Source organism: Pelophylax lessonae (assembly GCF_965119305.1).
Source record: "Pelophylax lessonae genome assembly, chromosome: 12".
NCBI classification, from domain to species: Eukaryota; Metazoa; Chordata; class Amphibia; order Anura; family Ranidae; genus Pelophylax; species Pelophylax lessonae.
The window spans coordinates 195,565,514-195,589,683 of record NC_138779.1 but is presented as its reverse complement, the minus strand read 5'-3'; the positions used below and the strand labels follow the sequence as shown (position 1 = coordinate 195,589,683).

General features: G+C 44.1%; 1 protein-coding gene across 1 annotated transcript in view; it reads left to right on the top strand.

Moving 5' to 3' along the window:
• Positions 1-24,170, top strand: part of LOC309567685 (fish-egg lectin-like) — a 192,242-nt gene that overhangs the window by 47,323 nt on the left and 120,749 nt on the right. The gene's annotated exons all lie outside the window — the stretch shown is intronic.

The window sequence follows — 24,170 nt, the reverse complement described above, 5'->3', positions numbered from 1 at the left end:
GAGGGTGCTGCCTGTTCCATACTCCCCCTACTCCTCATCTAGCCTTTTAGGGGTACAAACAATAGTAATTGGGGCCTAGTGTGGTTGTGTACGTGTGATATACATACACTTTTTTTGGATCATATTTTCTATTCCGCTATTTAATCAAAAACCTTTGGGGATCAGTTAAATTGGGGGATAGTCTGTGTTGGTACGTGTGAGAGAGATCCACCTTTCCAAGTTGTTGGGGTTCATCTCATACTTCTGAAGGTTTGAGGGTGCTGCCTGTTCCATACTCCCCCTACTCCTAGCCTTTTAGGGGTACAAACAATAGTAATTGGGGCCTAGTGTGGTTGTGTACGTGTGATATACATACACTTTTTTTGGATCATATTTTCTATTCCGCTATTTAATCAAAAACCTTTGGGGATCAGTTAAATTGGGGGATAGTCTGTGTTGGTACGTGTGAGAGAGATCCACCTTTCCAAGTTGTTGGGGTTCATCTCATACTTCTGAAGGTTTGAGGGTGCTGCCTGTTCCATACTCCCCCTACTCCTAGCCTTTTAGGGGTACAAACAATAGTAATTGGGGCCTAGTGTGGTTGTGTACGTGTGATATACATACACTTTTTTTGGATCATATTTTCTATTCCGCTATTTAATCAAAAACCTTTGGGGATCAGTTAAATTGGGGGATAGTCTGTGTTGGTACGTGTGAGAGAGATCCACCTTTCCAAGTTGTTGGGGTTCATCTCATACTTCTGAAGGTTTGAGGGTGCTGCCTGTTCCATACTCCCCCTACTCCTCATCTAGCCTTTTAGGGGTACAAACAATAGTAATTGGGGCCTAGTGTGGTTGTGTACGTGTGATATACATACACTTTTTTTGGATCATATTTTCTATTCCGCTATTTAATCAAAAACCTTTGGGGATCAGTTAAATTGGGGGATAGTCTGTGTTGGTACGTGTGAGAGAGATCCACCTTTCCAAGTTGTTGGGGTTCATCTCATACTTCTGAAGGTTTGAGGGTGCTGCCTGTTCCATTCTCCCCCTACTCCTAGCCTTTTAGGGGTACAAACAATAGTAATTGGGGCCTAGTGTGGTTGTGTACGTGTGATATACATACACTTTTTTTGGATCATATTTTCTATTCCGCTATTTAATCAAAAACCTTTGGGGATCAGTTAAATTGGGGGATAGTCTGTGTTGGTACGTGTGAGAGAGATCCACCTTTCCAAGTTGTTGGGGTTCATCTCATACTTCTGAAGGTTTGAGGGTGCTGCCTGTTCCATACTCTCCCTACTCCTAGCCTTTTAGGGGTACAAACAATAGTAATTGGGGCCTAGTGTGGTTGTGTACGTGTGATATACATACACTTTTTTTGGATCATATTTTCTATTCCGCTATTTAATCAAAAACCTTTGGGGATCAGTTAAATTGGGGGATAGTCTGTGTTGGTACGTGTGAGAGAGATCCACCTTTCCAAGTTGTTGGGGTTCATCTCATACTTCTGAAGGTTTGAGGGTGCTGCCTGTTCCATACTCCCCCTACTCCTCATCTAGCCTTTTAGGGGTACAAACAATAGTAATTGGGGCCTAGTGTGGTTGTGTACGTGTGATATACATACACTTTTTTTGGATCATATTTTCTATTCCGCTATTTAATCAAAAACCTTTGGGGATCAGTTAAATTGGGGGATAGTCTGTGTTGGTACGTGTGAGAGAGATCCACCTTTCCAAGTTGTTGGGGTTCATCTCATACTTCTGAAGGTTTGAGGGTGCTGCCTGTTCCATACTCCCCCTACTCCTAGCCTTTTATGGGTACAAACAATAGTAATTGGGGCCTAGTGTGGTTGTGTACGTGTGATATACATACACTTTTTTTGGATCATATTTTCTATTCCGCTATTTAATCAAAAACCTTTGGGGATCAGTTAAATTGGGGGATAGTCTGTGTTGGTACGTGTGAGAGAGATCCACCTTTCCAAGTTGTTGGGGTTCATCTCATACTTCTGAAGGTTTGAGGGTGCTGCCTGTTCCATACTCCCCCTACTCCTCATCTAGCCTTTTAGGGGTACAAACAATAGTAATTGGGGCCTAGTGTGGTTGTGTACGTGTGATATACATACACTTTTTTTGGATCATATTTTCTATTCCGCTATTTAATCAAAAACCTTTGGGGATCAGTTAAATTGGGGGATAGTCTGTGTTGGTACGTGTGAGAGAGATCCACCTTTCCAAGTTTTTGGGGTTCATCTCATACTTCTGAAGGTTTGAGGGTGCTGCCTGTTCCATACTCCCCCTACTCCTAGCCTTTTAGGGGTACAAACAATAGTAATTGGGGCCTAGTGTAGTTGTGTACGTGTGATATACATACACTTTTTTTGGATCATATTTTCTATTCCGCTATTTAATCAAAAACCTTTGGGGATCAGTTAAATTGGGGGATAGTCTGTGTTGGTACGTGTGAGAGAGATCCACCTTTCCAAGTTGTTGGGGTTCATCTCATACTTCTGAAGGTTTGAGGGTGCTGCCTGTTCCATACTCCCCCTACTCCTAGCCTTTTAGGGGTACAAACAATAGTAATTGGGGCCTAGTGTGGTTGTGTACGTGTGATATACATACACTTTTTTTGGATCATATTTTCTATTCCGCTATTTAATCAAAAACCTTTGGGGATCAGTTAAATTGGGGGATAGTCTGTGTTGGTACGTGTGAGAGAGATCCACCTTTCCAAGTTGTTGGGGTTCATCTCATACTTCTGAAGGTTTGAGGGTGCTGCCTGTTCCATACTCCCCCTACTCCTCATCTAGCCTTTTAGGGGTACAAACAATAGTAATTGGGGCCTAGTGTGGTTGTGTACGTGTGATATACATACACTTTTTTTGGATCATATTTTCTATTCCGCTATTTAATCAAAAACCTTTGGGGATCAGTTAAATTGGGGGATAGTCTGTGTTGGTACGTGTGAGAGAGATCCACCTTTCCAAGTTGTTGGGGTTCATCTCATACTTCTGAAGGTTTGAGGGTGCTGCCTGTTCCATACTCCCCCTACTCCTAGCCTTTTAGGGGTACAAACAATAGTAATTGGGGTCTAGTGTGGTTGTGTACGTGTGATATACATACACTTTTTTTGGATCATATTTTCTATTCCGCTATTTAATCAAAAACCTTTGGGGATCAGTTAAATTGGGGGATAGTCTGTGTTGGTACGTGTGAGAGAGATCCACCTTTCCAAGTTGTTGGGGCTCATCTCATACTTCTGAAGGTTTGAGGGTGCTGCCTGTTCCATACTCCCCCTACTCCTCATCTAGCCTTTTAGGGGTACAAACAATAGTAATTGGGGCCTAGTGTGGTTGTGTACGTGTGATATACATACACTTTTTTTGGATCATATTTTCTATTCCGCTATTTAATCAAAAACCTTTGGGGATCAGTTAAATTGGGGGATAGTCTGTGTTGGTACGTGTGAGAGAGATCCACCTTTCCAAGTTTTTGGGGTTCATCTCATACTTCTGAAGATTTGAGGGTGCTGCCTGTTCCATACCCCCCCTACTCCTCATCTAGCCTTTTAGGGGTACAAACAATAGTAATTGGGGCCTAGTGTGGTTGTGTACGTGTGATATACATACACTTTTTTTGGATCATATTTTCTATTCCGCTATTTAATCAAAAACCTTTGGGGATCAGTTAAATTGGGGGATAGTCTGTGTTGGTACGTGTGAGAGAGATCCACCTTTCCAAGTTGTTGGGGTTCATCTCATACTTCTGAAGGTTTGAGGGTGCTGCCTGTTCCATACTCCCCCTACTCCTCATCTAGCCTTTTAGGGGTACAAACAATAGTAATTGGGGCCTAGTGTGGTTGTGTACGTGTGATATACATACACTTTTTTTGGATCATATTTTCTATTCCGCTATTTAATCAAAAACCTTTGGGGATCAGTTAAATTGGGGGATAGTCTGTGTTGGTACGTGTGAGAGAGATCCACCTTTCCAAGTTGTTGGGGTTCATCTCATACTTCTGAAGGTTTGAGGGTGCTGCCTGTTCCATACTCCCCCTACTCCTCATCTAGCCTTTTAGGGGTACAAACAATAGTAATTGGGGCCCAGTGTGGTTGTGTACGTGTGATATACATACACTTTTTTTGGATCATATTTTCTATTCCGCTATTTAATCAAAAACCTTTGGGGATCAGTTAAATTGGGGGATAGTCTGTGTTGGTACGTGTGAGAGAGATCCACCTTTCCAAGTTGTTGGGGTTCATCTCATACTTCTGAAGGTTTGAGGGTGCTGCCTGTTCCATACCCCCCCTACTCCTCATCTAGCCTTTTAGGGGTACAAACAATAGTAATTGGGGCCTAGTGTGGTTGTGTACGTTTGATATACATACACTTTTTTTGGATCATATTTTCTATTCCGCTATTTAATCAAAAACCTTTGGGGATCAGTTAAATTGGGGGATAGTCTGTGTTGGTACGTGTGAGAGAGATCCACCTTTCCAAGTTTTTGGGGTTCATCTCATACTTCTGAAGATTTGAGGGTGCTGCCTGTTCCATACTCCTCCTCCTACTGCTCAACCATCCTTTTAGGGGTACAAACAATAGTAGTTGGGGCCTAGTGTGGTGGTGTACGTGCGAGATACATACACTTTCTTTTTGATCATATTTTCTATTCCGCTATTCAATTAAAACCTTTGGGGATCAATTCAATTGCGAGATAGTCTGTGTCGGTACGTGTGAGATCCACCTTTCCAAGTTGTTGGGGTTCATCTCATACTTCTGAAGATTTGAGGGTGCTGCCTGTTCCATACTCCTGCTCCTACTGCTCAACCATCCTTTTAGGGGTACAAACAATAGTAATTGGGGCCTAGTGTGGTTGTGTACGTGCGAGATACATACACTTTTTTTGATCATATTTCCTATTCCGCTATTCAATAAAAACCTTTGAGGATCAATTGAATTGCGGGATAGTCTGTGTCGGTACGTGTGAGATCCACCTTTCCAAGTTTTTGGGGTTCATCTCATACTTCTGAAGATTTGAGGGTGCTGCCTGTTCCATACTCCTCCTCCTACTCCTCATCCATCCTTTTAGGGGTACAAACAATAGTAATTGGGGCCTAGTGTGGTTGTGTACGTGCGAGATACATACACTTTTTTTGATCATATTTCCTATTCCGCTATTCAATAAAAACCTTTGAGGATCAATGGAATTGCGGGATAGTCTGTGTCGGTACGTGTGAGATCCACCTTTCCAAGTTTTTGGGGTTCATCTCATACTTCTGAAGATTTGAGGGTGCTGTCTGTTCCATACTCCTCCTACTCCTCATCCATCCTTTTAGGGGTAGAAACAATAGTAATTGGGGCCTAGTGTGGTTTTGTACGTGCGAGATACATACACTTTTTTGGATCATATTTCCTATTCCGCTATTCAATAAAAACCTTTCTAGGGCAAGATCTTAAATTACAGAAATATGAGGAGACCGTCAAATAAGGGCCGTGGCCTGGGTCGTGGTGCTGCTGGTAGAGCTCCTGTTGCAAGGAGAGGACGTGGTCGATCTGTGCCAGCTACACGCACAAGTGAAACACCTTCCTCAAGTGTGAGTAGGCGACAGAACCTGCATCAGTATTTGGTAGGGCATCAAACGCCCCTAGAAGTGATGAGGCCAGAACAAGTTGAGGCGATAGTAGATTGGTTTGCTGCTGACAGTGCCTCCAGTTCCTTCACATTGTCTCCCACCCAGTCTACTGCAGAAAGGTCAGAGTTGGCACCTGCAGCCAATGTCCAACCGTCTTTCACCTCACCCCCTTGCAAATCAGGCCAGCAGTCTGAGCCCCAAGCCATACAGCAGTCTCTTATTCTTTTTGAGGACTCTGTCAGCAGGGTTTCCCAGGGCCATCCACCTAGCCCTGCCCCAGAAGTGGAAGAGATTGAGTGCAGCGATGCCCAACCACTTATTTCTCAAGTTGAGTACATGCAAGGATCATCGCAGCACGTCTCCGATGATGACGAAACGCAGGTGCCAACTGCTGCGGCGTTCAGCATTGTGGAGACCGACAAGGAGGGCAGGGGTGAAGACTGGGTGGAAGATGATGTGGAGGACGATGAGGTCCTCGACCCCACATGGAATGAACGTCATGCAGGTGACCTGAGTAGTTTGGAGGAAGAGGCGGTGGTCGCACAGAGCCACCAGCACAGCAGAAGAGGGAGCAGGGTGCAGAAGCGGAGCGGCCGTGCCCTAGACACTACGCCCGCTACTGCCCAACGCAGCAAGGGAACGAGCGCACCAAAGTCAGCTCAAAGGAGTTCTCTAGCGTGGAAGTTCTTTAGAAAATGTGCTGATGACAGGACACGAGTGGTTTGCACCCTGTGCAATCAGAGCTTGAAGCGAGGCATAAACCTTCTCAACCTGAGCACAACCTGCATGATCAGGCATCTAAGTGCAAAGCACGAGCTGCAGTGGAGTACACACCTTCAAAACCAAGAAACGTCTCTGGCTCATCCTGCTTCCTCTTCTGCTGCAGTCTCGGCCGCTCCAGCCACATCTGTAGTGATACCGGCACCTGCCACCCCGCAAACAGACGATCTGTCAGCAACACCACCACCTGGGTCACCAACAACCATCTCCACAATGTCCCGTGGAAGCGTTCAGCTTTCCATCTCCCAAACACTTGAGAGGAAGAGGAAGTACCCCCCTACCCACCCGCGATCCCTGGCCCTGAATGCCAGCATTTCAAAATTATTGGCCTTTGAAATGCTGTCATTCCGTCTGGTGGAGACGCACAGTTTTAAAAACCTTATGTCGGTGGCTGTCCCACAGTACGTCGTGCCCAGCCGCCACTACTTTTCCAGGCAAGCCATCCCTTCCCTGCACAACCAAGTGGGGGAAAATATCAGGTGTGCACTGCGCAACGCCATCTGTGCCAAGGTCCACCTAACTACGGATACGTGGACCAGTAAGCACGGTCAGGGGCGTTATATCTCCCTAACGGCACACTGGGTAAATGCAGTGGCGGATGGGCCTGAGGCGGATAGCAATTTGGCGCATGTCCTTCCACCACCGAGGATTGCAGGGCGCTTCAGTTTGCCTCCTGTTCCTAACTCCTCCTACTCCGCTTCCTCATCCTCTACCGCCTCCTCATCCGGACAGCGTAACACCTTCACCACCAACTTCAGCACGGCCAGGGGTAAACGACAGCAGGCAGTTTTACAACTTGCCTGTTTGGGGGACAAACCACACACCGCGCAGGAGTTGTGGAGGAGCATGGAACAGCAGACAAATGAGTGGTTGCTGCCAGCGAGCCTCAAGCCCGGCCTGGTGGTGTGCGATAACGGGCGAAATCTCATAGCAGCTCTGGGCCTAGCCGGTTTGACGCACATCCCTTGCCTGGCGCATGTGCTGAATTTGGTGGTGCAGAGGTTCCTTAAAAACTACCCCGATATGTCAGAGCTGCTGCAGAAAGTGCGGGCCGTTTGTGCGCACTTTCGGCGTTCTCACCCTGCTGCTGCTCGCCTGGCAGCGCTGCAGCGTAACTTCGGCCTTCCCGCTCACCGCCTCATATGTGACGTGCCCACAAGGTGGAACTCCACCTTGCACATGCTGGAAAGACTGTGCGAGCAGCAGCAGGCCATAGTGGAGTTTCAGCTGCAGCACGCACGCGTGAGTCGCTCTGCGGAACAGCACCACTTCACCACCAATAACTGGGCCTCCATGCGAGACCTGTGTGCCTTGTTGCGCTGTTTTGAGTACTCCACCAACATGGCCAGTGGCAATGACGCCGTTCTCAGCTTAACTATCCCACTTCTATGCCTCCTTGAAAAAACAATTCGGGCGATGATGGAAGAGGATGTGGCACAGGATGAGGAGGAGGAGGAGGATGAAGAGGTAACATTTCCAAGGCTTTCAGGGCAGTCATTCGCAAGGGGCTCCGAGGGTGGGTTCCTGCACACGCAAACGCCAGGGACGCAATTGTCCAGCAGGGGCACAGTTCTGGAGGATGAGGAGGATGAGGAGGAGGAGGAGCTGGAGGAGGAGATGGAACCATGTTCACAGCAGGGTGGCACCCAGGCCAGCTCATGGCCATCACTGGTGCGTGGCTGGGGGGATACAGAGGACACGGACGATACACCTCCCACAGAGGACAGCCTTTCGTCGCCTCTGGGCAGCCTGGCACACATGAGCGATTACATGCTGCAGTGTCTCCACAACGACCGCCGAGTTGCCCACATTCTAACTTGTGCTGATTACTGGGTGGCCACGCTGCTGGATCCCCGTTACAAGGACAACGTACCGTCCTTAATTCACTCACTGGAGCGCGATCGCAAGATGCGCGAGTACAAGCGCACGCTGGTAGACGCCATGCTGCTGGCATTCCCATCTGACAGCGGGGCCACAGTGGAAGCACAAGGCAGAGGAGGAGGAGGAGGAGGTCGCCAACGCAACCAGGGCACCGCCAGCACCTCAGAAGGCAGGGTTAGCATGGCCGAAATGTGGAAAAGCTTTGTCAGCACGCCACAACAAACAGCAGCACCAGCAGCTCAGATGGAACGTCTTAGCAGGAGGCAGCATTTTACCAACATGGTGGAGCAGTATGTGTGCACACGCCTACATGTAGTGAATGACGGGTCTGCCCCCTTCAACTTCTGGGTCTCCAAATTGGGCACATGGCCTGAGCTTGCCCTTTACGCCTTGGAGGTGCTGGCGTGCCCTGCAGCCAGTGTATTATCTGAACGGGTATTTAGCACGGCTGGGGGCGTTATAACAGACAAGCGCAGCCGCCTGTCCAGAGACAATGTGGACAAGCTCACGTTCATTAAAATGAACCAGGCATGGATCCCACGGGACTTTTCCGTACCTTATGCAGAATAGCAATGGATACCGACCTTACCCACCCATTGTTCCATTTTTGCTCTTTCTCACTCTTTTGGGGTGTACCCTCATTTAAAATTTTTGAAAAGAAGCAGTGTTGGCTACCTCGTCCTCCTCCTCAGGGCCAGATTAATGTAGGGGCTATTGGAGCTGCAGCTCCAGGCCCCTACCTTTTATATAGGCCCCGGGTTGGCCATATTCACTGTTACCGCTCTTCTGTCACTTGTAAACACAGAAGTCTGGCTTCTATGCTCGCTTCCCCAGGCAGCACCCTCAGAACCTCCCCACACAGCGTGAAGGCCGGACAAGGAGGGACAGTTGGCGATGCATGGATGTGTTTATGGGCTTCAGAGACAGCATCCCATGTTGAATTAGGCATGCATGGCTGCACCCTTCCTCCTCTGGGTGCATGGCAAGGCACGGCCCTTAAGGCCCTTCAAAATCCTCAGCACCAAGCCCATGATGCTGTTAATCCGGCCCTGGTCCTCCTCCACCGCCGCTTCCACCTACACCGCCCATAGGTGTGCGCAGCCTATTGCATTAAGGTGTGCACCCCAAAGTTGAAATACACATGCATGTGTTTGCCAGCAGGGAGAGTAATGTATCGGGGCCATGTACCTGTAGGCAAGGAGAAATAGAGCAGAGCAGGTCCCAGGGAGATCTTTCCCATCTCCTCACTGGCAATGCTATGTGCCCTAGGTGATTAGGGTGTGCCCAGGCACACCCAGCACACCCTGTGCGCACGCCTATGTCACCGCCACATCCACCACCACCTCAACCTCCCTCCTACTCCATATGGGCCTCGTCCTTCAGAGATGAAGAAGAACATTGTTTTATTTTTCTGTTTTTTTTTGTTGTTTTAAGTTATTTCCCTATCCACATTTGTTTGCAGAGCACTTGCCATGCTCTTAATTACGTTTTGCTGCCATTTGCAGCACTCTAGCCCTTTCCTTTGGTGTTTTAGAGCCATTTTAGTGCCTTAAAGTTCGGGTCCCCATTGACTTCAATGGGGTTCGGTGTCCGGGAAAAGTTCGGTAAAAGTCCGGGACACGGACCCGGACTTTTTTTTAAAGTTCGGCCGAACCCGTCGAACACGGACATCTAGGTGTCCGCTCAACCCTACTTACAATACAACTCTTTAGTAACTTTAGACCAGACAGGGACAACGTTTCAATACTTTACTTTGGAACAAAGGAAAAAATAGACATTCACAGTCCGACAGGCAAAACGTGATACCTTTCTACGTTCCTAACTTTGGCTACAGGCTTGAATGCTGCCCAGGCATACCTGACAGTATGCAGTCTGGCAATCATAAGTCCTTCAGAGGCATTTCCCCATTACTGGTGTCTTCAGGGTGAACCCCCAGGTTAAAAGTCTCTGTTCTAGGACAAAGCAGGCGGCATACTCCTTCTCCTGCAGGTCTCCCGGTCCATCTCCATCCAACCAATGGCTATTCAGGAACTCCTTATTCTAGCCTCTTGCGGCTCCCATTATCTGTGCCAAAGACAGCTCCCTGAACTCCTGAAGCGCTGGGGGAAAAAAATAACCTTGATATATTTTCCTGGAATTTTGTAATATTAAGGCTGATTTGCTTCAGGATTTAGGAATACTGTATTAATAATGTTTTAGCTACACTAAAAAGACTTGATGGTAAGATAATTGGCTCTTGTCTAAATTGGCCCCAGTATATGTGTGCATGTATGTATATGTGTGATAAGGACCTTAAACTGGAAACTCTCTGAAGACAAAGACCAGTGGCATAAACAAAGCCATATTAGTCCAATAGGTTCAAGGTGTAACGCTCCTGCGTTTTATGTATGGTGTGGATTTTCAGCTGCAGAAATATTCCACTTCAGTAGTCATGTAAGAGAAACGCTGAGACACCATTCCCAACTCTCAATGACTCATCATGTGTGGAGGATCTCAATTCAGCAAGTAAATACACACACTCAATAAGATGTTTCCTAGAGTGACTTATGTATATAGTATCACAGTGATGATAGGCTGAAGAGACAGGTTGGGTAGAGATGGTAGATGACAGACACTTGAAAGGAAATGTTCTTGAAAGTAAGATAGTAACAGATGGGATGCAGATAGGTTTAGCAATCATGTATAGTAGCAGATGACAGAGTAGCAGGTGGACATACAAGAGAGATCAACCCAGTGCAGGAACAGGTGATAGTAGGTTCAAGAGCTAGCAATCTTAGATAATGCAGATGTAGTAATAGTCCTTAGTATGCAGAGCTAGATAGTGTAAGCTTTAGTATAAAGGTTATAGAGGTTTCCCCTGTGGAGTACTTATCACTAATAGCAATGTAGCAGAGGAGAGGTTCAGCAAGAGCGGATGATCCGGTAGCGGGATACAGGGATCAGCGCAGCGTGGTTCCGACAGCGAGGTATGCTTGCAAGCATGAGAGCTTCAAGACAGGTTACCATCAAGGCACAAAGCAGTTTGAACGAACACATGTGAGTGAGAGCCGGCGATCTAAATAGCCATCCAGTCCGGCGCTCAGTGATGACAGCATCGGTCTTAAACCAAAAGAGAATGGTGGGGCGCATACACTTATGAAAGAGTAATTAGGGTACCCAAAGGTACCAGAACATTACAGTACCCCCCCCCCTTAAGGCCGGCTCCTGAAGGCCTCTGGAGCTGGTTTGTCTGGGTACTTCGCATGAAAATGGCGAATTAATCTAGAGGCATGTATGTCAGAGGTGTTTAGCCAGGTGTCGTCTTGGGGCCCATAGTTCTTCCATCGAACCAAGTACTGAAGTCTTCCTCTGTGGATACGAGAATCCAGAATCTCTTTTATCTCGTATTCTTCTCCACCTTCAACTTGTACAGGAGGAGGAGGTGGGATAGTAGGCCTTATTCCTTGATCAGGAACATGGGGCTTCAGTAGCGACACATGGAAAATGGGATGTATTTTGAGGTCTATTGGCAATGTAAGCTGTACTGCAGCTTTTCCAATAAGTTTCTTGATTGGGAAAGGTCCCAAGAACAGAGGTCCAAGCTTTTTGCTAGGGATTTTCAGTCTTAAATTTTTTTTTGAAAGCCAAACGAGGTCCCCGATAGCGTACTGAGGAGAAGGTCTTCTGCGAAGATCATAGTACTTCTTTTGTTGACTATGAGCGTGTGCAATGGTAGTATTAAGCAAACCCAGAGAGTCCTTTATTTGGGTAAGATAGTCTGAGGCTACTGGGTTATTTGAAGGAAGGATGCGTGGTGGAAGAATAGAGGGATGAAACCCATAGTTCAAGTAGAACGGACTCTGCTTGGTCATACTGTGGGTTGCGTTGTTGTAGGCAAACTCTGCCAGAGGGAGAAGATCCACCCAATCATCCTGTTGGTAAGAAGTGTAACAACGTAAATATTGCTCGATGCATTGGTTGACTCTTTCAGTCTGTCCGTTGGTCTGCGGATGGTAAGGAGAAGTGAGCTTCCGCTCGATCCGTAGTATGTGACATAGTTCTTGCCATAACTTGGAAATAAATTGTGATCCACGGTCAGACAGAAGAGTTTTTGGGATACCATGTAACTTAAAGACATGTTTCATCAGGAGTTCTGCCGTTTGTTTGGATGAAGGTAGTCTGCGAATAGCAATGAAATGTGCCATTTTTGTCAGATGGTCCACTGACACTAAGATGGTATTAAATCCTTGGGAAGGAGGCAATTCCACTATAAAGTCCAAGGACACAACTTCCCATGGAGTTTGGGGTATCGGTAGACTGCATAGTAGACCGGATGGTCTCGTAGTGTCAATTTTGGACCTGGCACAAACATTGCATGAAGAGACGAATTTTTGTATAGATGTTTTCATGTCAGGCCACCAGAATTGCCTGGTAATTAGATTAAGAGTCTTTGTCATACCCATATGTCCTGCCATAGGCACATCATGCGATAATTCCAAGATCTTGGTGCGTATGGTAGGTGGTATGTAAAGTTTGTCGTTCTAGTAGAGGAAGCCTTCTGCATCAGTATTTAGTTGTGGTGGGGGTGAATCCAAACTTATACCATGCAAAACCTCTTCCTTCAAGGAACGGACAACTCCAATAATGCGTTTGTGAGGTATTATAGGAACGGAAGGGATTTCTAAGTAGTTTTCTTCAGTTAGTCGTGATAGTGCATCCGCCTTTTTGTTCTTATCTGCAGGTGTGTAGGTCACTAGGAAGTTAAACCTTAAAAAGAATAGTGACCATCGTACCTGTCGGTGCGAGAGAGTTTTGTTAGTCTGAAGATATTGGAGATTTTTATGGTCCGTGTATATAAGTATTGGTAATTGGGTGCCTTCGAGTAGATGTCGCCAATTCTCCAGAGCCAATTTTATAGCAAGCAGTTCCTTTTCACCCACGGGGTAATTTATCTCGGGACTGCTTAGGGATTTAGAAAAAAAGGCGACTGGATGAAGTGGTGAAGTGTGAGTTGGTCGTTGGGAGAGTATTGCTCCTACTGCCAGGTTTGACGCATCTACTTCCAGAACATATTGGAGGGATGGGTCTGGATGGCGTAGTATGGGAGCAGAAGTAAACTTTGTCTTTAACAGGTGAAAAGCTTTATTTGCTTCATCTGACCATTTGAATGTTTTTTTAATGCTAGTGAGCTGTGTGAGGGGTCTCACAATGGCAGAGAAGTTTCTAATGAACTTCCTGTAGAAATTCGAAAATCCAAGGAATCGCTGTAGCGCTTTGCGTATGGTTGGTGTAGGCCAATCCTGAATGCAGGATATCTTACTCATGTCCATTTCGATTCCTGTTTTGGATATGATGTAGCCTAGAAAAAGTACCTCTTCTTTATGAAACAAGCATTTTTTCAGTTTCACATAAAGGTTGTGTGCAAGCAATCTCGATAATACTAGTCTTACATGTCTTATGTGTTCAGACAAGGATCGTGAATATATAAGTATATCGTCCAGATATACCACAACACAGACATCTAGTAAGTCTCTGAAAATATCGTTTATAAATCGTTGAAAAACTGCATGGGTGTTGCATAGCCCGAATGGCATTACAAGATATTCGAACAATCCGTATCTGGTTCTGAATGCAGTCTTCCACTCGTGTCCATCACGGATTCGAATGAGATTGTATGCTCCTTACAGGTCCAATTTTGAAAAATAGGTAGCTCCACGCACCTGCTCAATGAGCTCAGGGATAAGCGGTAGAGGATAGCGATCTTTTATTGTAATAGCATTCAATTGCCTATAGTCGATGATAGGCCTGAGACTTGAGTCCTTATTGCGGACAAAAAAGAGTCCTGCTGCTGTGGAAGAAGTGGAAGGTCTAATAAAACCTTTTTCCAAATTCTCATCCAAATAGTCTTTGAGATGGGAAAGTTCATCCTGTGAAAGAGGATAAACATGACCGAACGGCAATTTGCTATTTGGGAGTAGATCAATGCTACAATCATAGTCTCGATGGGGAGGTAGTGCTTGAGCATTTTTCTCAAGAAAAACCTCAGAGAGATCCTGATAACATAGTGGTGCAATCTCATCTGTCACCACAGACAGGATCTTCCCGAAAGATGTTAAGCAAACAGAAATGTAGAGGTTAGTGATTGAAGTTGTCAATCCCCCTAGGAGGATATGTGAACACTCACCCTTCTTTTTGTAGACTAGGGGACAGACGTTTATCTTGTGATCCGGGGATGCACAGTACAAGCAGAGATTACGAGATCGTCTTTTGGCTTTTTCCATAGTTGATAGAGGTGGGCGTATGGTTCCTACCTCCATAGGAACGGGGTCAACGGCCGAAATCCGAGAAGAACTGGATAATGGCATTCCCATTTTCTCAGCCTTTCTTTCTCGTAGTCTTCTATCTATGGTGATACTGAGTTGTATCAATGCATCCAGGGTTTTTGGCAGATCCGCTCGGGCGAGCTCGTCTTTAACGGTTTCTGATAGGCCAAGCCAAAATTGGGTTTTCAGAGATACATCATTCCATTCTGAATCAAGGGTCCATCTCTTGAATTCTGCGACAAAGTCTTCTACAGGTCTCCCACCTTGTTTCAAAGATCTTAATTGAAGATCGGCAGTACTCTGCCTATTGGGATCATCATATAGGCTAGTGAGTTCTGCTAGGAACAAGGCATAGGAGTTGAGAAGCTGATCGCTTTTCTCAAAAAGAGAGTCTGCCCAGGCCCGAGGATCGCCTGTTAGGTAAGAAATAATAGTACAAACCTTAATGTGATCAGTAAGGTAGGTACGGGGTTTTAGCAAGAAAAGTAACTCACATGCGTTTTTAAATTCGCAAAATTTTTTGCGATCGCCTGTAAATACCAAAGGAGGATTTATTTTGGGTTCAGGGGACTGAGCAGAGGTAAGTTGTGTCAGTCTAATTACCTGCTGCGACAGAGCCTGATTGTCTTCTTTTAATTCAGCAAGTGCGTGTATTAACGCAGTTACTTGCTGTTTTAATTGTGTCACCTGAGTGGTTATTTCTGCTGAATCCATTTGTGGTTCGTTCAATCTGTAACGCTCCTGCGTTTTATGTATGGTGTGGATTTTCAGCTGCAGAAATATTCCACTTCAGTAGTCATGTAAGAGAAACGCTGAGACACCATTCCCAACTCTCAATGACTCATCATGTGTGGAGGATCTCAATTCAGCAAGTAAATACACACACTCAATAAGATGTTTCCTAGAGTGACTTATGTATATAGTATCACAGTGATGATAGGCTGAAGAGACAGGTTGGGTAGAGATGGTAGATGACAGACACTTGAAAGGAAATGTTCTTGAAAGTAAGATAGTAACAGATGGGATGCAGATAGGTTTAGCAATCATGTATAGTAGCAGATGACAGAGTAGCAGGTGGACATACAAGAGAGATCAACCCAGTGCAGGAACAGGTGATAGTAGGTTCAAGAGCTAGCAATCTTAGATAATGCAGATGTAGTAATAGTCCTTAGTATGCAGAGCTAGATAGTGTAAGCTTTAGTATAAAGGTTATAGAGGTTTCCCCTGTGGGGTACTTATCCCTAATAGCAATGTAGCAGAGGAGAGGTTCAGCAAGAGCGGATGATCCGGTAGCGGGATACAGGGATCAGCGCAGCGTGGTTCCGACAGCGAGGTATGCTTGCAAGCATGAGAGCTTCAAGACAGGTTACCATCAAGGCACAAAGCAGTTTGAACGAACACATGTGAGTGAGAGCCGGCGATCTAAATAGCCATCCAGTCCGGCGCTCAGTGATGACAGCATCGGTCTTAAAGGTGTATGCGTACCTTACCAAAAGAGAATGGTGGGGCGCATACACTTATGAAAGAGTAATTAGGGTACCCGAAGGTACCAGAACATTACACAAGGCTCCATTAGGGAGGTTGTTTGATGTCTCTATTCCAGAAGAGCTGATGTCAGATGCACAGAATTATGCTTTAGGATTGTATCTGTTACTAGTCACAAATCTAATTTGCAGCCCTCTACACCATACCATCAGGTGTTCCAGAGGAAGACATAAATAAAAAACCCCAATAAAGCATAATCTAATTTGCTTCAGTGGGGGTAAAAAAATCCTTCCTGATTCCCCAGGAGGCAATTTGATATTCCCTGGATCAACTGCCCTTGGGGGCATTACCTATAAATGTTAGTATCCAGCAGTGTTAATTTTGGCATCAAATTTTGGTTTAGTTTTAGCTATAGTCTATTGACTAAAATGCCATTTTAGTTTTAGTCCCATTTTAGTCATCGTATTTTAGTAGACTAAAATCTGCAGTTCATTTTAGTCAAATAAAAACATTTTAATCAACTAAAATCGAATGTGTTTAGTTAAATTGTAATGCATTTTTTAGGCATTTCTATAGAATTTCCAAACTCATTATATATTCCTGGAGTAAAAAGAAATCTAATATCATGTTATTATTTATGATATTAAGGTTTGAACAAACTCACAGATACAGATTTAGCCACTCTGGACGGTCTGAGGAGGCCTGTAATGCTGCACAGTGCTCTGGATGGTGATTTGAGAATGCCTGTAATGCTGCACAGTGCCCTGGATGGTGGTCTGAGGAGGCCTGTAATGCTGCAGAGTGCTAGATGGTGGTCTCAGGTTGGAGGGATTTCCTGTAATGCACAGTGCTCTGGATGCCGCCATGCCGGTGGTCACTGGTCGGAGGAGGCCTGTAATGCTGCACAGTGCTGGATGGTGGTTTCAGGTCTGAGGGATGTCCTGTAATGCACAGTGCCCTGGATGCCACTGCCAGGGGTCAGAGGAGGCCTGTAAGGTTTGTTTTACCACCTGTGCCCCTGTTCAGAAGATGTCACTTCACTTTCTGTCCCTGTGACAATTGGATTTTGAAATTTTGTGGGTTCTTGTGGAAACAAGGATTGGTGCTAAAGCTTCAGTGGAGACACCTTTTCCCCATGAGAACTCTTCCAGGAGTGAATTTCCCTTCCTAGGGGAGATTTCCTTTCACTTCCTGTTGTGTCCCTCCATTTGTAAATAGGAGTTGTTTGTAAGTCGGACGTTTGTAACCCGAGAACCGCTTGTACATAGCTTGGTGTCATCTGCAAATACTTTAAGCGTAACTCCACTTGGGGTACACCATTAATAACATTAGACCATTCAGAGTATGAATCATTAACCACTATTTTCTGAATTCGGTCTTTTAGCCAGTTTTCTATCCATTTACAAGCTGAATTTTCTAAGCCTGTAGATTTTATCTTACACATTAGCCGTGTGTGTTGGGAACTGTGTAAAACGCTTTTGCAAAATCCAAGTATACTATATCCACAGCCACTCCTTTGTCTAGGTTTTTGCTTTTTTTCTTAAAAAAAATAAATCAGACTTGTTTGACAACTTCTGTCTTTCATGAATCTGCTTAAAATCTATATTTTTTTCTAGAAAAAACTATGTGGTCTTTTAATAAACTCTTCAATATCTTCCCAACTATAAAAGGTAAACTACCATGTCTGTAGCCACTTGGTAAAGACTTTAATCCCTTTTACATAAAGGCAACACGTTGGCCTTGTCTTAATCCAATGGTACTATGCAAGTCCATAACGTGTTCCTAAAAATTAGAAACAATGGCTTTGAAATAATATAGCTCAACTCTTTTAGTACACATGGGTGTGTGCAATCTGATCCAGTTGCTTTATTCATCTTTATTCTGTATAAACATTTCTGGAGCATATTAATTTCAAACTATAGGGGTTTATTGGGGCTTTGTCAAAATTTCCCCATTATGGACCTGAGCTCCCCCATGTTCCTTTATATACACATACATACTGTACATACATACATACATACATACCTTCTCTTTGTCTGCAGTCACCAACTCTTAATTATTTTATGTAATATTATAACATTTAAATATATAACTTTTTTATTTAGCTACTAAACCAAGCTACTAAACCAAAATGTTCAGCACTTGCTGGCTGGGAGGGTAAAAAAGTATGGGAAGTCTTAGAGTTTACACCAAAACCCTAAGATTTTATACTCTGATAAATATCATTTGATGCTGAATAATGCTGGTGAGATACTGAGTAGCTAGGTAGAGAATTGAGGCTAAAAGTTAATTCCCTCCACTGCTGTCCTTCACTGACAACTTCTATCCATAGAACTGTTCTTTAGTAGGAATGAGCTTGGGTTTGGTCCAGAGATGTATAGTAACTAAGTAGAACTACTTCACTACTGTACTTAAGTACCGAAAGGCGGTATCTGTACTTTCCTAGAGTAGAATTTTTTTCTCCTACTTTTTTCGATTATTTCAATACTTCTACTCCGATATTTTTTTTTTGTGCTGCATAGTTACTCGTTACAATTATAAAAATTACCACTGCCAGAACAGTAGATGGCAGGTTTCATGAAGCTCAAAACATGTGTATTATCAGCGCATACGAAAATAAAGCTACTGTATGTATAAATAAAAGCTGCATTTGAAATAATAAAAAACAATATGATGTTCAAACTTTTGACTTCTTTCTTTAATAATTACATAACACAGTACTTGTACTTTTACTTTCAGTACTTGAGTAGCAAAATTTAAAAAAAAACTACTTGCAATACTTAAGTACAAAAAATGTTGAATACTTTAGTACTTCTACTCAAGTCACTTTTTGATCGAGCACTTGTACTTTTACTCAAGTATGGGTTTCGAGTACTTCATACAACTCTGGTTTGGTCCAAATGCTAACATTAACTGTCATTGCTGGGCCAATAAGCTGTGAGTGGAAGATTCCCTGCCCTGCAGCTGCATGTATACAGGGGGGGGGGGGGATCCTCAGAACATCATTGACCATATAAAACCATGTGCCTCTTTTAGGTCAAATATATGACAAATATCCCCGCCCCTTTTTGCCAGCTACGGGACAGGGAATGTCTTGGTCACAGCTCATTGGCCCAGCAATGATAGCTAACTTCTGGGTTTGGACCAAACACAAGCCCAAGCCCAAGCTCATCAATAATCCCTTCCCTAGTAGTGTACTGACTAGCTACTTACCAGCTCCCCCTACTACATGTCCTTATATATACTTTATGTAAGGAATAATTACAGGTTTCACAGAGAGAGGTCACAGTAGGGCCCCATCAAAATTTTGGTAGGGTCCCCCTGAATTTTGGTTATGCCCTTGGCAGGGACTAATGTTAACATACAGTAAATGCTATGTAAATATAAAAAGAAAATATGGGAACTATAGCTTAAGCCCTACCCTAGAATTAAAACAGTTAACTACACCACCTAAAATTGCCCACTAAGAAAGTTTTAGACTTTGCAAGCAATTGCTTTGTCTGTTTGCCAAAGTCTACAGATGTGTTCATGCGAATATTCCTTTGTCAATACCAGGTAACTAGAACATGATCGACAAACAAGTAACTATCACTTCCTTTTGGCAGAATGGATAATTTTTTTCAAACATAAAACAATATAATTGGTAGCAAGAGACTTGGCTTTATCACCATCTGCCTTTATTATATCAAATACCTAATGTTGAACTGCAGTCAGTCATAAAACTTTAAAGCATGTGGCAAAGGGGGATAGTAAGGGTTTATTACTTGTTTAGTCTGTAAACTCCCAAAATACAAAAATGGGGCTTCTAGGCTCAATCCAGTCTGGAGTCTCCCTGGGCAGCTAACTAGATTCACATACCCAACTCCTACAACCTCCTCATGGGGACGGCTATAGACCCAAAATTATTTTTAAAGGTCATGATACACATAGGGTTGATTTACCAAAGGCAAACACAAAATAATGGCGCCTGTCCACACCCATAACCTGCTCTCTGTGAACTAATTTGTCAATCCTAATGAGTGTTAATGGCTTCAGCTCTCATTCCCCACCCATGGAGGAATCCTCTAATGTGTTTGGCCTATGTAAGGGCTTAATCGTAGAGGCCTTTATGATTCAGCCCCACATTGGCAAAACACGTTAGAATCTTCCTCCGTGGGTTGGGGGGGGGGGGGTAAGAGCTGAATACTGTTGCTCACATTTTGATTAATTAATTAATTTACAGTAAGCAGGTTATAAGTGCGAACGGATGCCATAAAATCATAGGCCAGTTCCTTGAGTAGAAAGGATTTCATGTACAGTATCTCACAAAAGTGAGTACACCCCTCACATTTTTGTAAATATTTTATTATATCTTTTCATGTGACAACATTCATTATTTTCAAGCACTGCCTTAACCCTCTTGGGCATGGAGTTCACCAGAGCATCACAGGGTGCCACTGGAGTCCTCTTCCACTCCTCCATGATGACACTACGGAGATGGTGGATGTTGGAGACCTTGCGCTCCTTCACCTTCCGTTTGAGGATGCCCCACAGATGCTCAATAGGGTTTAGGTCTGGAGACATGCTTGGCCAGTCCATCACCTTTACCCTCAGCTTCTTTATCAATGCAGTGGTTGTCTTGGAGGTGTGTTTGTAGTCGTTATCATATTTTAATACTGCCCTCTGGAAGGGAGGGGATCATGCTATGCTTCCGTATGTCACAGTACATGTTGGCATTCATGGTTCCCTCAATGAACTGTAGCTCCCCAGCGCCGGCAGCACTCATGCAGCCCTAGACCATGACATTCCCATAACCATGCTTGACTGTATGCAACACACACTTGTTTTTGTACTCCTCACCTGGTTGCCGCCACACATGCTTGACACTATCTGAACCAGATAAGTTTATCTTGGTCTCATCAGACCACAGGACATGGTTCCAGTAATCCATGTCCTTTGTCTGCTTGTCTTCAGCAAACTGTTTGCAGGCTTTCTTGTGCATCATCTTTAGAGGAGGCTTCCTTCTGGGACGACAGTCATGCAGACCAATTTGATGCAGTGTGCGGCGTATGGTCTGAGCACTGACAGGCTGACTTCCCACCGCTTCAACCTCTGCAGAAATGCTAGCAGCACTCATACGTCTATTTCCCAAAGACAAACCTCTGGATATGATGCTGAACACGTGCACTCGACTTCTTTGGTATACCATGGCAAGGCCTGTTCCGAGTGGAACCTGTCCTGTTAAACTGCTGTATGGTCTTGCAGCTCAGTTTCAGGGTCTTGAAATCTTCTAATATCTTCTAATAGTCTAGGCCTTCTTTATGTAAAGCAGCAATTCTTTATTTCAGATCCTCAGAGTTATTTGCCATGAGGTGCCATGTTGAACTTCCAGTGACCAGTATGAGAGAGTGAGAGCGATAACAGCAAATGTAACACACCTGCTCCCCATTCACACCTTAGACCTTGTAACACTAACGAGTCACACGACACCGGGGAGGGAAAATGGCTAAATGGGCCCAATTTGGACATTTTCACTTAGGGGTGTACTTAATTTTGTTGCCAGTGCTTTAGACATTAATGGCTGTGTGTTGAGTCCACTGCCAGGCCCTACACTCCACTTTTAAACTCAGGTGGCCAGACCATTTTTGCAGTTATTCCATTGTTTTTTTTTTTTTTTTTTTCCCTTACAGCTTTCAGAGTTTGTGAAAGACCCTCCAAACCATACATTTTCTGAAAGCACATGACCTGTAGAATAAGAAAATGTGCTACTGATTTTTTAGGCCCTGCAATAGTTGCGCAAATGTTTAGTAATTTGGTATTCTCGCTAAAAATACACTAAAATCATTATTAGTGGATACATACATGGCAAAACTTACAAAATTCCTGCTAAATTGCTACAAAATATAAAAGCTAAAACTGTATTGAGTTAATAAATAACAAATATTTAACCATTTTAAAATGCGCCTTTTGAGAAATTATGAAAGCTAAGGGTGCGCAAAACTGTAAATAAAAACAATTTACTCAAAATCTGAAGGTTATCATTTTTCACTTACAACTTTTGGAGTTTGTAAAAGAACTCCCAAACCATACATTTTCTGAAAGCACATGACCTGTAGAATAAAAACAATGTGCTACTGATTTTTTAGGTCCCCTATAGTTGTGTAAATGTTTAGCAAACTGCTATTTTCATTAAAAATACACTAAAATCATTATTAGTGGACACAATTACAACATAACTTACAAAATTTCTGCTAAATTCCTAATTAGGTCTTCATTCTCATGGGGCGGACTAAAGTGTATGCCTGTGGGGGGGTCGTATTTACCCACATGGGAATGCCCAAGTGTTCCATGTATCACCATACAGCCAATGCCATTAATGTTGATTGCGATGCAACAGCTAGTGAGGTCTAAACAGACCACTGATGTCTCTTTTTTGAGACAGAGAAAGGGACTCAAGACAGTTGTTTTTTCTGCAGCCTCAGCTGCACTGTACATGAGTGAATAGGAGTCTGTATAAAGACTCCTATTCCTTCATAAACTAAAGCATTTAAACGAAAACACTGTTTACTGTGCTTTAGTTAATGGACACAGGAGTAATTGATACTGATTGCTCACTATGTCAATTCAAAGAAAGGACCCCCCTCCCCAATCACTCTCCATCCTGACTGCTTCCCTGTGTGTCAACCACAGCAGCTGCAGCCAGAGGGAGGGGGAAGAAGGAAAGCCAGCCAGCAGCACTGCACAGAAGGGGTGCCTGGGATCAGGTGAGGGTGTGTCGACTGCAAGTGGGATTCGGAATGCCCCCCGGGTGATTCATTTGTTGATTTTATTTTGCTGTGGCTCCCCTGCAGCACCTAAATCCGGCAGGAGGAGAGAGGAGAGAAGCTGGCAGCTGCAGGGGAGCCACAGCAAAATAAAATCAACAAATGCATCACCCAATGGATTGGTGCAAGGAAGAGGGAGGGATTAGTTCTGCGAAGATCGCTGTGGCGGGAAAGGGGGTAATTAGGGTGGAGGGAGATGGCATTTTAGCTATGGCAGGGTTTGTGGAGGGGGGAATATCAGAATGTGGGTGTGGGGGCGGGTAACATTTTAGGTCAAAAGCTCTGATCAGAGGATTGTTAGCCACCAATCAGAGCAATTGGCTTTTTCAGCAATCTCAGCTGAACAGTTTTGCTATAAGCTCATGGTCACTGAAGTTAGCAAAAGTAAGAATGCAGGTCCATACAGAGAACTGGCCAGATGAAGCAGTGCTGTAGGTCAATATGTTATGTGGACCTGGCAACAAAGGTGTTAGCCATTTTGCTGCAAGGCCCTTCCTCTCATTTTTCACCTCAGGTGGTTGAACCATTTTTGCTAATTTTCACTTTTTTGTAATTTTTTTTTACTATTTTTCACTAACATCTTTGAAAGAAATGAAAATACCCCATTATATTTTCTGAAAGTGCAGAGTCAGAAAAATTAACCACTTCCTTACCGCTGGACGTCATATGACGGCCTGGGCTTTCAGTGGGGATATCTGATTGATGCCTGCAGCCGGCAATTCCCTTCACCATAAGAACAATCATAGCAACTGTTCAGCCGCTTGACCATTCTTACAGGCAGTGGGAGGGGACACAAGTATGTGCTTCTACCAGCTCCCCCGTGAGATCGGCGAGCCAGAGAATCAGCCACTGGCGGAAGTTCACCATAGAGACTGCGAGGACCAGATGGTCCCCGGCAGTCTCTATGACTCTCGGAGGCCCGGGCGCCAGATCTCCCCTAAAAAGGACCGGTCATTCACTATTCCTATTACAAGGGATGTTTACATTATTTGTAATAGGAATAAAAGTGATAAAAAAAAATTAAAGGCAAAGTGTAAAAAAATAAAAAATAAAATAAACAATAAAAACATAAATACATATATATATATCTATATTATATATATATATATATATACACACAATATATTCACATGCATTCAATTTAACAAAAACAGTTACACCAAAAAAGCTCACTGTAAATATTTTTTTTTATTAAATTCTTCTGTCAGCCAATGGTGGACAAGCTTCCAGTGACAGGTGGAGTCCAGGAATCATATATATAGAGCAAACTCTCCCTGGTCTCTATACCTGCCATCTGCATCCTCGC